General features: G+C 40.4%; 1 protein-coding gene across 1 annotated transcript in view; it reads right to left on the reverse strand.

Moving 5' to 3' along the window:
• Positions 1-15340, reverse strand: part of LOC112080353 (gamma-aminobutyric acid receptor subunit pi-like) — a 96188-nt gene that overhangs the window by 49103 nt on the left and 31745 nt on the right. The window lies entirely within an intron of this gene.

A 15340-nucleotide genomic window follows, 5' to 3' on the forward strand; every position in this document is an offset into this window, starting at 1 on the left:
AATGACATTCACTCTCACGGGTGGCCAAAAATAACAACKGGAAAGCCACGCCCCAATAGGCCACGTCTCAAACTCTTCCGATAGGCTGCCGCGCATGAGGTGTTGAATGCATTCAATTTGAAAAAATCACATTGATCTGTCAAATTTGTTATTTGATTACAGACAAATTTAATAGAATAGGTTGAACGAACTAAAGCGTAATTWTGTATCATACGAATCAGAAAAAGCTACAGTGCCGTCCCACATTTTACAGTGTACTGTATAKCCTGAACTTATTCTCCAAAAGTGCACTGTTCAGCTGTTTAACCTAACTTAGCGAAAAGTTAAAGTTAATGAAAAGTGGAAGTTCTTGAATAAGATTTTAGAAATAACTAACTTTTAATATATTCATATAAGTCAGCATAAAATCAATACCAGATAATGCATGGGTATTCTTTGGCGGCCATGTATTTCATGTGCAGAGTGTGCAACCTTTACGTAATTGGCATTTATTGGATCAATCTCTGTCTACCTGCACATGAAATACATTGCCACCAAATAATACCACTGGAATCTTCAATGCCAAAACAATTTATAGTATACACATTTCTGATATATCGCCCAGCCAGCATACACCATGGGGATTTTCTGACTTGATTTTCAGTAAAAGAGACATTCAAGCCTACTGTATGTGTGTGTGCTTGTGTGTGTGTGTGTGTGTGCGTGTGCGTGTGCGTGTGCGTGTGTGTGTGTGTGTGTGTGTGGTTGGCTTGTTGATTGGATGGGAAGAGATACAGGGAGTCTTGTCAATGGGATTTTCCAACCCATTAGCCATAGCTAATTAAGCTGAAGTAGTACTAACTTGGCAGCCAGAACTGTCATAGCCTACAAACTCTACAATGACTTACAATGACACAAGGTACTTYTTATTGGAGKCAAAGCACAGAGAGAGAATCTGGCCACCCATTTTAATTCATGGGCAATAAAGATAAAACACCAGGTAAAAAACCTAGGTGTCATTTTAGATTCTGAACTTAATTTTTTTTATCACACATTAGGAACGTGACAAAAATAGCTTGAGGAACATTGCCAAGGTGTGGCCGTTTCTATCTAAGGCTGAGAGAGAGACTCATCCATGTTTTCATTACAAGCAGGCTTGACTACTGTAATGCTCTCCTGTCTGGTCTACCCAAGAAAGCCGTTGTTCAACTGCAAAACATACAGACTGCTGCAGCACTGGTACTGACCAAGATCACACGGAGAGCACACATTACACCGGTTTTAAAGTTTCTGCATTGGATTAATTTTAAGATWATTTTATTGTTTTTTTAAATCAATCCACGATTGTGCACCCCAATACATATCAAACATACTTTTGAGTTATGTATCCAGTAGGTCCCTCAGTTTGTCTGGCACTGGCCTTTTAACTATCCCAAAGCCTAGGACCAAGAGGCATGGAGAAGCAGCCTTTAGTTACCATGCCAGCTGCCTCTGGAATAGCCTGCCAGAGAACCTGACTGGGGCTGAAACTGTGGACATATTTAAAAGAGATCTTAAAACACACCTTTTTAGCTTTACTTTTCCTCAGAGTGCTTTTTTAATCTTCCTGTTTTTATTGTTATTAAATATGGTATAGTAAATATTTKCGGTTTTAATTTCATAGTTTTTTAAATGTTTTTTTCTGTTAAGCCCATTGCGTTACATTCATGTATGAAATGTGCTATATAAATAAAGCTTGATTTGATTTGATCCATGCATGAAAGAGCCACCCTCAATCAACTCTGGCTTTTTTCTTTAAATTTTTCTGAGATGTTTTAGAATTTTTTTAAACATGGTTGTTTAATTTAATCATGTATGCTGTTATGTTTGTAATGCAATATGTATACATTATAATAGTGCCTCTCCCGAGCAATTGTTCACTGGTCTAGTTAAGAAACTACTACATACTGTAAGAGTGAAGTTGTGAAAAGTCAATAGATTGTCGATACTAGCCTTGTGTGCATAAATACAACAAGCTACTGTAGGAGAGAGTGCGGTACGTTGAGCCATTTTTTACATTCAGCGTCAGTACTTCAAGGTAAATATAGTATTCTTTCTAACAAATAAATCTATATATATTTCAGGATGTTGTGTATCCCTGGAAAAAATAAAAATTCATGTAAACATAACAGTTTTGAAAATGTAGCTTGTTCCAAAAAAGCGGTCTCTTGGCACAACTTACGTATGGGGTAATTTGAGCATAGAGATAGGGTAATTTGAGTCGCCTTGGGGTAAGTGGGTGATGGTGCTGGTGCTGGTAGGTCAACGTTTAATTAATGAAATGGYGGTGTGGTATTGTATGCCTACATTCACATATAGATCTCGTTATTCAATATCACTTTTCAATTTCTTGACCTGTTGTCTGGGACAGGCATGTTGTTTRGATGTGCCAATTCGTAGGCAYGTTCTCTGTATTTGAGGCTACTAAGRCCATGAAACTGGTCCMTGAYATTCTTGATATGCACTGTACAGCAAGCTCAGACTCCATGTCATCAGATAATACCTTGTGTGCCTCTGCTGCTCTATCATAGCCTCTCTTTTGCACAGCTACATATTCGTTTTCTTTTTGTCATCACCTTGCTGCTGCTCAAATGGACTTCTTCCCTTCTCTCATTTCTTTGGCTGCTCTCTCAAGAACTTCAAGGGGGGCGAGACCTGCTTGTTGTTACGTTTTACAGCATGATGATGTCTGCTCTGTTACAATAAAAATGTACTATCTTGAGTTCATATGCATGACACAAAAATACTATGAATATTATGCATAAAACTGACTAAATGTAATCATAATTTGTAAGGGGTATCGTGGCCCTTAGTGGTGGCTACTGAGGGGAGGACGGCTCATAATAGTGGCTGGAATGGAGTGAAMGGAAGCATATTAAACACATAAAAACCATGTGTTTGATACCATTCCATTTAATCCATTCCGGCCATTATTATGAGCCGTCTTCGCCTCAGCAGCCTCCACTGGTGGCTGTTGGCTCAACTTACCCCAAGGCAAACATTTTGAATGTATTATCCCACGCAGCTACAAGGATCAGCATACTTCCCGCTGAGCACAGACATCATTTCAATGTCCAGTTTTGATTTAGTTGTCATTAGTTTGGTTGAGTTGTCAACTAATGTGAATTCAATGTGAAATTGACCAAAAATATTACCCTGTCATTCAATTTAGTTAAAATTCCCTTACGTTGATTACATTTTGCAAATCTTAGTTTTGCACGTTGATTCAACGTCATCACATAGAATTGTTTGGTTGAAATGATGTGGAAACAACGTTGATTAGACCAGTTGATTCATTCTTCTGAGAATGCGTCATCTAATGCGCAATTACATTGATTCCCGCCATTCGTTCATTTTGGTACAGCGCGTCCCCTCAGCTGATTATCAGCTGTTGTCTCAAAAGGACACATGAATCCATTGCTCATATTTATATGGGTGCTCATAGCCTAGCCACTGCTCGGAGAATCAGGAAGGAGTAATTGATTGGATGTGTGCGAAGCCTCCTTAATGTGTTCAGCTGGGGATGACTAGATGCTGTGTAGGCAGGGAGAGAGTAGAGAGRCCCATGCTTCGATCCTCTCCTCTTCCAGACAATGACCAAAATAATGTTAGATGCAATAATGCAATTCCCACAGAGTGCAAACAGTGATGCCAATTTCAATGCCTCTTGTTCCAAGGAAAGGAAGTAATTGACAGAAAGAGTCTCGACACATCATAGGCCATTCCAGAAGCCATTAACGGCATGGCAGACACAACTCGACAACCTCAAGAAAAATCTCAAGACAGGACTCCTCCTCTTGAAGCTAAGGGGCAGAATTTTTATKTTTGGAAAAATAACGTTCCCAAGGTAAACTGACTATTTCTCAGGCTCAGATATTAGAATATGCATATAATTGACAGATTAGGATAGAAAACACTCTAAAGCTTCCAAAACTGTCAAAATATTGTCTGTGAGTATAACAGAACTGAATTTGCAGGCGATAACCTGAGGAACTCCAAACCGGAAGTACTTAAAAAAAATAAAAAATAAAAACTTGTTCCATTGCTTGCCCGTCCTCCATTTAAAGGCGTATCAACCAGATTTATTTTCCAATGGATTCCTCAGGCTGTGGCCAGGCTTTAGACATAGTTTCAGGCTTTTATTTTGAAAAATGAGCGAGATTTAATAATTATAAAACTAATATTTATCGAACAAAAATAACATTTATTGTGTAACTGGGAGTCTCGTGAGTGCAAACATCCGAAGATTATCAAAGGTAAGCGATTAATTTTATTGATTTTCTGACTTTCGTGACCATGCTAATTTGGGGCTAGCTGTTCTTACTGTTTTGTCTAGTGATTGATAAACTCATAAACGCTTGGATTGCTTTCGCTGTAAAGCATATTTTCAAAATCTGACACTGTTTTGGTATATTTCACTTGTGATTCCATGATTATAAATATTTTTAGTATTATTTTTGAGTTTGGCGCGCTGCCAATTCAGCGGTTGTTTACGAAAATTATCCCTTAATCGGGATCTGTGCGCCAAGAAGTTGTCCATTAAAGATACAGATATAGGATCTTAATTTGATCACTCCTTTGTTGCTGAGAAGGTTCAGCCACTGTAAGTAAATGCAGATGAGCTTCGTGATATAGAAAGATAAAAAATAGGACAGCGCTCTAGTGAATAAACTTAAACTAACATATTTGTATTGTCGTACAAACGTTTTGGGTATGAGCCCTTCTTTAGCGTGCATAGGAGGCAATGGCAATCAATGTCACAACAACAATATAGGCCACACACAGGTGGGCATAATTATAGATTCTCAAAGTCAGTATTAGTCAGTAGTACCAATCAAGAGATCATAGCAGAGGGAGCAGTGGGGGAAATATTACTATTATATTTACATAAATTCACTGACAATCCACAATAACAAACATATTAACAGTATTGCACTTTTCATGTAACCTACTTTTGGCCAGCTAACAGCCTAACCACCGATTGAGTAACACTATGGATTAAACGTTCAAATCCTGTTATTATTTTTGCTGTGACAATATAGGTAAAATAAAGATCCTACACCTGTATGCTTTTAATTGTTGTTATATGTCTGCTTTATTCACACAGTACTCCAATTATGTCTAGGAATCTTAGGGACACAAAATATGGAATTCACAGGAAGCCAAGCTTTTAAGTAGGATTGGCTCCCAAGCCACCCTTCGTGCACTGCTTCCTAAATCTGGTCTGGCCAAGTGTGTCTCTTCAAAAAGGTCTGGAATTTAGAATTTTGGTTCAGCCACTGTAAGTAAATGGGAAGTGTGTGTTTGTTTTGTTCTTTTTTAGATGGATGCATTTCAGTCCAGATTGGTTCAGCAAATACATATTTTTTGTGTTTCCTTGGGAGCAGCAGAGCCTGAGGAGGATATGAGGGGAAGCGAGACAGCCAGTGGCTTTGGCAATATGGGAGGTGGCTCAAGGAAGGAGCAGGATACAGAGGGAAGTGCTTGTTAGACTCTGAGGTTAGAATCTGCATGCCCCTGGTTTTTCCAGGCTGGTCTAATTGCTGATGCAGAAACAGTAAGACGTGCTACTTTGCTGAAAATGGGTTTTCTTCAGCAAAAGAAACATATTAAAGGGACAATCATTCATTTTTGGATTGTGGCATAGAGCTGAATCTGCAAAATAGATCACCCGCGAAGTGAAGTTATCTCAACAGAAAACGACTTTAGTGATCTGAAAACATTGGATTTTGGAGTATTAAATATACCTTAAAAACTAAGCAAAACATCTAAAACAGAATCATCAAATAGAGATTTTTCTGAACACAGCCTATAATTATTCTCTACAGACTTTCCATCCCATTAGTGCATTCATTTACTTGTTGAGGGGAAGTGGTTAACCATCCAGAAAAAGGCACTCAATATGATAACTACTTTGGTTTCTTCCACAATACTGGATGAGACAGAACTACAGGAATGTTAATGAAAGCCTGTACCAAAATAAAGATAAACAAACAACGTTATCTTCCTGGCAATATGGAAACAACTGTGACACGGTGAGCCTGCACACCTGAAATTGGACAAATTAGGGAAGTACATTTCACTACGTCTAGCAGACAGGGTTATACATAGGTTTATTTGCAAATGGAAACCAAAGCAACACTTCTGAGGGCATTCAATTGGAGTACTTAGTAATGTGTATCAATGTTGTGTTCACAATAAAATAATGGCAGATTTTTCTCCTTTTTTGTTATACTTTGCTGTTCGACTCCAAAAGTTAGGATATCTAGGATTGTAAAGGGTTCTATAGTGGGCTACAGTAGTAATAGTTGTATAGTACAATCGAGTGGGCATTTAACATTGTTCATCCTGCAATTGGAAAATAGTGTTTGCTGTTTGTAAAAAATAAAAAATAAAAAAAGAAGTACATCAGAGCACAGCCATTAACAATCCTATTTGCAAGTGTCTTAGCCTAGGACAAGTGTCTTAGCCTAGGACAAGTGTCTTAGCCTAGGACAAGTGTCTTAGCCTAGGACAAGTGTCTTAGCCTAGGANTCTTAGCCTAGGACAAGTGTCTTAGCCTAGGACAAGTGTCTTAGCCTAGGACAAGTGTCTTAGCCTAGGACAAGTGTCTTAGCCTAGGACAAGTGACTTAGCCTAGGACAAGTGTTTTAGCCTAGGACAAGTGTTTTAGCCTAGGACAAGTGTTTTAGCCTAGGACAAGTGTTGGGAAGGAGGATAAAGTATCAGTAACCAATGATCTTGGATTACCAATAGCCGTCTCACGGAGATAGGATATCTAAAAACACCCTAATTATGGGTGTAAAATAAGATTAAGATCACTTTAAACKACAGCATTGTTGAATACTCGTTTCTATTTGGCTAGAAGGGCATTCTGGAATTAAAACCAGATAACAGGACAGTTTTAAAAGATAATCAGGACAGTTGGAAATGATATTGGGACACCTTGCAATCATGACGCAATATGCGCCTACACATGCAGACCGTACTTGCTACAAAGTTACAGAAAGCTAAAACAACAATCACACAAACTGAAATTGGATACATTGAAAATGCAGGTCCAATGAAGAAAAACTTASCTAGCTGTTTTTGCAGAGACATATTTTTTTGGAGCACCTAACGTGGTGAGTGATGAACACACATTTCTCCAGCACCTACTGCAGTCATGACGCAAGTGGAGCTATGCCGTCAAATCCTCCCACATTAAATTTCTATATTTAACCAGCCGTTTTCAGCAACTGATGTTTTTTTATTAGGTTGTCCTATTGACAGGTTTTCTAGCAACAAACTATTTAGCTAGCTTCTAGCCTAGTGCTTGATATGCAATGTGATCTCATCATAATGAAGTGTCGACGAGTGTCCTGACGAGAAGGCAATTGTATCAGGATGTAACCAAATGAATGCCAATAGAAAACAGCTTAAACAAACGCAAATGCAGATACTTTGTAGCTAGTTAGATAGCTAGCAAGCAAGGGACACAGAATATACAACTGGGATYCATTCTTAAAGGTTGGCGCCCACCCTTGGGTTGTGCCGTGCCGGAGATCTTTGTGGGCTATACTCGGCCTTGTCTCAGGATGGTAAGTTGGTGGTTGAAGATATCCCTCTAGTGGTGTGGGGGCTGTGCTTTGGCAAAGTGGGTGGGGTTATATCCTGCCTGTTTGGCCCTGTCCGGGGGTATCATCAGATGGGGCCACAGTGTCTCCTGACCCCTCCTGTCTCAGCCTCCAGTATTTATGCTGCAGTAGTTTATGTGTCGGGGGGCTAGGGTCAGTCTGTTATATCTTGAGTATTTCTCCTGTCTTATCCGGTGTCCTGTGTGAATTTAAGTATGCTCTCTCTAATTCTCTCTTTCTCTCTCTTTCTTTCTCTCTCTTGGAGGACCTGAGCCCTAGGACCATGCCTCAGGACTACCTGGCATGATGACTCCTTGCTGTCCCCAATCAACCTGCCAATCCACCTGCTCCAGTTTCAACTGTTCTGCCTGRGGCTATGGAAACCTGAATGTTCAACGGACGTGCTACCTATCCCAGACATGCTGTTTTCAACTCTCTAGAGACAGCAGGAGTGGTAGAGATACTCTCAATGATTGGCTATGAAAAGGCAACTGACATTTACTCCTGAGGTGCTGACTTGTTGCACCCGCGACAACAACTGTGATTATTATTATTTGACCATGCTGGTCATGTTGGCCACATCTTGGCCATGTTCTGTTATAATCTCCACCCGGCACAGCCAGAAGAGGACTGGCCACAAACAGACAATCATAATATCAGTCAAAAATATAAAATTCCCATTTTATGGTACAAAACCAACTTCATAAGAGGTTTTAAAAATAGGTTATATTTAACTCAGAATTACATGACGTACAGTAAGGCATTGTTGMCAGAATAGATGGATGCAGTTCAATGCATGATTAATTTAATTCACCAATAACTTTCTTCGTAGTCCAAAAAATATTGCTATCAGGTTGCAAATCACAGCCGGCCTTCTACATTGTTTGCTGCCTCCATTCGGGATGCACTGTTTCAGTTTCAATGACGAAATATTTTGGACCAAAACGGACTAATTTGACTAATTAACTCTTCCTGGGGTCCAGCAACATTAAGACAGTTATATATAATAACAAATATTACATGACATTACAATTCATAACACTATTCACATCACATTAAGTGTATGCCCTCAGGCCACTAGCCTACTACCACATATCTACAATACAAGATACAAAATTTACGATGAAAAAAAATCATTAAAGTAGTTGGCATTATCTGTGGGTGTAACTAAGGATGGGAATGTTATTCCAATCAGACTAGCAAGGGCAATGATCACAAGTCAGTCATAGCGTGACTAATTAGCGAACGTATCTATTTATGTAGCAAGAAATGTGAATCGCTTTGCTWGCTATGCTGAACTTGAACGACTGTTATTCAGTTAGCATTTCTCTTGCGTTTGCACATTCCCTCTGCCTATCTACTCGAATTTCAGAACACTCTCTTCTGAGTGTACCAGAGCACAGAATAACTAATGAATTTATGAACGCCAACACCCACTGAATATGACCAGTGTCAGTAAGTGTAGGCAAAAAAAGTAATAGTTAGTCACGAATGCTCCAGATAACATTTAAAAAGCCTAACCAGCTCTGATAGAGCGAGTAAACTGGTCATAGTGAGGTGTCCTCTCATTCAGTCTAGAAACAGCTAGCTAGTAAGCTAGACAACTTTAGCTAGTTAGCTTGGGTGCTTGTTTGGGACAAGCATACATTGGCAGGCAAGCCGCAGAAGGACGAGTAGGCTACTATTACCCATAGTTTATCAGTGCAATTTTGATGGCCAACTAGCTGAAAAAGTTTAAGAGGGTTTATCTAATGTTCCCTCGTTAGATTTATTTTTTTTTTTATTTTTTTTTTTATCCTCTTTTCTCCCCAATTTTCGTGGTATCCAATCGCTAGTAATTACTATCTTGTCTCATCGCTACAACTCCCGTACGGGCTCGGAAGAGACGAAGGTCGAAAGCCATGCGTCCTCCGAAGCACAACCCAACCAAGCCGCACTGCTTCTTAACACAGCGCGCCTCCAACCCGGAAGCCAGCCGCACCAATGTGTCGGAGGAAACACCGTGTACCTGGCCCCCTTGGCTAGTGCGCACTGCGCCCGGCCCGCCACAGGAGTCGCTGGAGCGCGATGAGACAAGGATATCCCTACCGGCCAAACCCTCCCTAACCCGGACGACGCTAWGCCAATTGTGCGTCGCCCCACGGACCTCCCGGTCGCGGCCGGCTGCGACAGAGCCTGGGCGCGAACCCAGAGACTCTGGTGGCGCAGCTAGCACTGCGATGCAGTGCCCTAGACCACTGCGCCACCCGGGAGGCCCCTCGTTAGATTTTAGCTCACCTCGCTCTGGCTAGCATTCGTTTTTGATCTTGTTGTTGATGTGCATAACTGAGGGAGAGAGAGCCTACCTTTTCATGGTTGTTTGATCAATAGGACTGTAAAGTTCCCAAATGTAAAAGGACTCCCATGGTGTTTACATATTTGCAGATATCCATTCAGGTGTATTTTGCGTTCTAATGATCTAAAGTCGCGCTGTTGCTACTAGGCTGTAAACACACAGTCCAGTTCAAAGTGAATGATGGCAGGCCCGTTTGGCAAATGGCTTATTTGCATAAAGGCCTACGAATTGTCCAAATGCACTGCCGATTTCCCACTCTATATTGCTAAATAATTTCCACAAATGCCTTAGTATACGTCATCCCCAAACATTCTAAGAATTTATAAAAACGTAAGAAGGACCATATCTAAGTCCTCGCTTGACAGGGAAAAAAGTAGTATATTCTTCCGGCTGGTGTATATGAACAGATTACAATAAGATGTCATGTTGATAAAATGCCGTTAGCTCCATTTTAAGTATAGAATTAATCGATCAAATGACTGGGTTGCATCTCTAGCATAGTGACTGCATCTCTAGCATAGTGACTGCAAAGAGGTCTACCCTCTCCCCAGACAATGTAGACATCCTCATCTTTTTGAAAAATAATTTGAAGTTATAAGCTCAGGTCTGCTTTGCTTTCTTTCTTTTCTTACTTTTCTTTGATGATGTGGACACAAGCTATTTTTTCATTCACTATTATTCAAAGGAAGAAGGTATGATGCCTCATATTGCACTTTAATTTAACAATCGAGTATTGAATATATTATTTTAATATTTTATTTAAACATTGAAAAGTTCCTTGCTTTAAGTGTTCTTTAAGTAATAAATGGAAAGCAAAGTTATATTTGATCCGAAAAAATTATCCAATCTGTGACTCAAAACCGTGATCCTATCCGAACCGTGAGTTTTGTGATGTTGCACCAAAATGACCCAATACATTTTACTGGGCACAAAATAATCTGAAACACAACCAAAACTAACTGCATATGCATCCAACAAGTTTGTAGTCACAAGCTTGATGTAGTCATTGCATGCTAGGACTATGGGACCAAATTTATAAGAATCTTTAGGGGTGTCAATGATTTTGGCCCCTACATTGTTGAGAAAAAATATTTTGTCTGGTGCATTATTGTTTGAGCGAGGGAGAGAGAAAGATAACTATAGATTTAAGGCGAATTTATTTAAATCCCAGGGCTCATTTGAATTTCAGGAAAATTCTCAGCGACAACAGAGTGGTCAAATTAAGATATCACATCTGTAAATGAACAAAGACTCCCGTGTGGGATGGGACACTGTGGACCAAAGCATCTGTACCCAAAGCAGATAGCACTCGACACCAGGCCTCCTGCTGTTAATCTCCGAAGGGATGGTGGCCGGAGCTACTGTGCCATGGACCAACTTTTTATGGCAGAATAAGGTGGTACCCAGGGGGTTGGACTTATCTAAGTTGTGCACGGAGAATATTATGCCTGCAAAAAAAGTTTACTGGCAAGAAGAGGATGAGTTCCTGTCACGGTAACGGTCAAATATGCACCACAACATCCCATCATTCTCTCTGCGTGACTCCTGAAGGGCACAGTGCTTGGTGCATGTGGTGCTGATTGCTGTATCAATGGTGCCACACAGCAGCACTGTGGCAGTGTCCATTTGAATGTCAAAACTTCTGTAGAGAATTCCAATGCTTCTGAGTGATGCATGGGGAGTTGTTATTGAGTATTGATGTGCCTCAACAAAACAACCAATGGAGAATTGCTTTATCTCTCTCGCTCTCTCGCACACATGCGCTTGGTCACACACACAAGCGCACACACACTCGCACACATACACACAGAAAATACGGTAACACTTTACTTGACACTCGGTGTCATAACACGTTATGGTCATAACCATGTCATAATATGTCATAAAAGCTGACATAACTTGTCATGACCTGTCATAATATGATCAGAACACAGTCATTACTCATATTTACACCTGTTGTGACATACAGTACATTGCATTATTTATGGCTGGTTATGACACCTACATAAGAGTGTCAAAACCCACATCTTTTCAACAACAACAAAACATTCCTGCCAGAAGATTCCTTTTGTTTAAAAGTTTGTTTCTTAAATCTTTTGTTGTTGTTGTAATGAATTCTTTACAGTCATCATATTTTAAATAACCTGTAGAAAATACACTTCATGACACTGTCATGAAGGATTATGACCATCCTGTGTCACTTTACTTGGACTAAGAAAATAGACTTTATGACACTGTCAAGAAGCATTATGAGTCATAATTCATATCAAATCAAATTGTATTGATCACTTACACGTGATAAGCAGATGTTATTGCTGGTGTAGCGAAGTACTTGTGCTTTTAGCTCCGACAGTCCAGTAATATCTAACAAGTAATATCTAACAAACTACACAACATGTACCCAATACACACACATCTAAGTAGGAATTAATTAAGACAATATACATATGAACGAGCGATGTCAGAGCAGAACGGACTAAGATACTGTCACACCCTGATCTGTTTCACCTGTCTTTGTGATTGTCTCCACTCCCCTCCAGGTGTCGCCCATCTTCCCCATTATCCCCTGTGTATTTATTCCTGTGTTCTCTGTTTGTCTGTAGCCAGTTCGTCTTGTTTGTCAAGTCAACCAGTGTTTTTGTGTCTCAGCTCCTGCTTCTCCCAGTCTCTCTTTTTCTCGCCCTCCTGGTTTTGACCCTTGCCTGTCCTAACTCTGAGCCTGCCTGCCTGACCACTCTGCCTGCCCCTGACCCTGAGCCTGCCGACTGGTACCTTTGCCCCACCTCTGGATTATTGATTTCTGCCTACCCTGACCCTGAGCCTGCCTGTCGTCCGGTACCGTTGCCCCACCTCTGGTTTACTGACCCCTGCCTGCCTTGGCCTGTCTATTGCCTGCCCCTGTTGGATTATTAAACCATTGTTATTTCGACGTTATCTGCATCTGGGTCTTACCTTCATACCTGATAGATACAGTAGAATAGTATAGAAAAACAGTATATACACATGAGATGAGTAATGCTAGATATGTAAACATTAAGTGACTAAGATACCGTAGAATAGTATAGAACACAGTATATACATATGAGATGAGTAATGCAAGATATGTACGCATTATTAAGTGAATGAGATAACGTAGAATAGTATAGAAAACAGTATATACACATGAGATGAGTAATGCTAGATATGTAAACATTAAGTGACTAAGATACCGTAGAATAGTATAGAACACAGTATATACATATGAGATGAGTAAAGCAAGATATTTAACTGCAACTGATATATGACTGCAAGAGCACAGCGCAGAATGCTCAATGAGGTTAAGAAGAGAGTGTCAGCTAAAGTGTCAGCTAAAGACTTACAGAAATCATTGGAACATGCTAACATCTCTGTTGACGAGTCTACGATACGTTAAACACTAAACAAGAATGGTGTTCATGGGAGCACACCACAGAAGATGCCACTGCTGTCCCCCAAAAAAAACATTACTGAACTTCTGAAGTTTGCAAAAGTGCACCTGGATGTTCCACAGCGCTACTGGCAAAATATTCTGTGGACATATGAAACTACAGTTGAGTTGTTTGGAAGGAACACACAACACTATATGTGGAGAAAAAAGMCACAGCACACCAACATCAAAACCTCATCCCAAATGTAAAGTATGGTGGAGGGATCATCATGGTTTGGGGCTGCTTTGCTTCCTCAGGGCCTGGACAGCTTGCTATCGACGGAAAAATGAATTCCCAAGTTATTCAAGACATTTTTCAGGAGAATGTTAGGCTATCTGTCCGCCAATTGAAGCTCAACAGAAGTTGGGTGATGCAATAGGTTAATGACCCAAAACACAAGTAAATCAACAACAGAATGGATTCAACAGAAGAAAATACACCTTCTGGAGTGGCCCAGTCAGAGTCCTGACCTTAACCCGACTGAGATGCTGTGGCATGACCTCAAGAGAACAGTTCACACCAGACATCCCAAGAATATTGCTGAACTGAAACAGTTTTGTGAGGAGTAATGGTCCAGAAGTCCTCCTGACCGTTGTGCAGGTCTGATCCGCAACTACCCGAAAACGTTTGGTTGAAGTTATTGTTGCCAAAGGAGGGTCAACCAGTTATTAAATCCAAGGGTTCACATACTTTCTCCACCCTGCACTGTGAATGTTTACACGGTGTGTTCAATAAAGACATGAAAACATATAATTGTTTGTGTGTTATTAGTTTAAGCAGACTGTGTTTGTCTATTGTTGTGACTTAGATGAAGATCAGATCAAATTTTATGACCAATTTATGCAGAAATCCAGGTAATTCCAAAGGGTTCACATACTTTTTCTTGCCACTGTATATACTGTATTCTATACTATTCTATGGTATCTTAGTCACTTAATAATGTTTACTTATCTTGCATTACTCATCTCATATGTATATACTATGTTCTATACTATTCTACGGTATCTTAGTCACTTAATATGTACATATGACTAATGCCAGATATGTAAACATTATTGAAGTGACTACTGTTCCATTCCTTAAATGGCCAGTGACTCCTAGTTGATGCCTYTAGGCAGCAGCCTCTAATGTTCTAGTGATGGCTGTTTAACAGTCTGATGGCCTTGAGATAGAAGCTGTTTTTCAGTCTCTCGGTCCCAGCTTTGATGCACCTGTACTGACCTCGCCTTCTGGATGATAGATGGGTGAACAGGCAGTGGCTTGAGTGGTTGATTTTCTTGATGATCTTTATGGCCTTCCTGTGATATCAGGTGCTGTAGGTGTCCTGGAGGGCCAGTAGTTTGCCCCCGGTAATGCGTTGGGCAGACCACATCACCCTCTGAAGAGCCTTGCCGTACCAGGCGGTGATACAGCCCGACAGGATGCTTTCAATTGTGCATCTGTAAAAATTTGTGAGGGTTTTAGGTGACAAGCCAAATTTCTTTAGCCTCCTGAGGTTGAAGAGGCTCTGTTGCACCTTCTTCACCACACTGTCTGTGTGGGTGGTCCATTTCAGTTTGTCAGTGACGTGTACGCCAAGGAACTTGAAGCTTTCCACCTTCTCCACTGCGGTCCTGTTGATGTAGATATGGGGGTGCACCCTGAAGTCCACGATCATCATCAATTATGACCATCATAATTATATAAGCCACATAGGCCTATCACGTACATGCCCTTATTTCAGTCGTCAGTAAAAAAAAGGGTGTCTTGTCCTGCTCCTGAAATCTGCTCCTGCGTTCATCCCAGTCATCAGCAACAGAGCATTGGGGTAGGTGCATGTCTGACATCAATGTGTGCGCAATTACGATGATAATTTAATATGGTCAATTTAAAAAATATATATTTAACATAAACATACTGTTGATACGTAGGCTATGGTGTAATGG

This window comes from Salvelinus sp. IW2-2015, unplaced genomic scaffold, assembly GCF_002910315.2.
Source record: "Salvelinus sp. IW2-2015 unplaced genomic scaffold, ASM291031v2 Un_scaffold16283, whole genome shotgun sequence".
NCBI lineage: Eukaryota > Metazoa > Chordata > Actinopteri > Salmoniformes > Salmonidae > Salvelinus > Salvelinus sp. IW2-2015.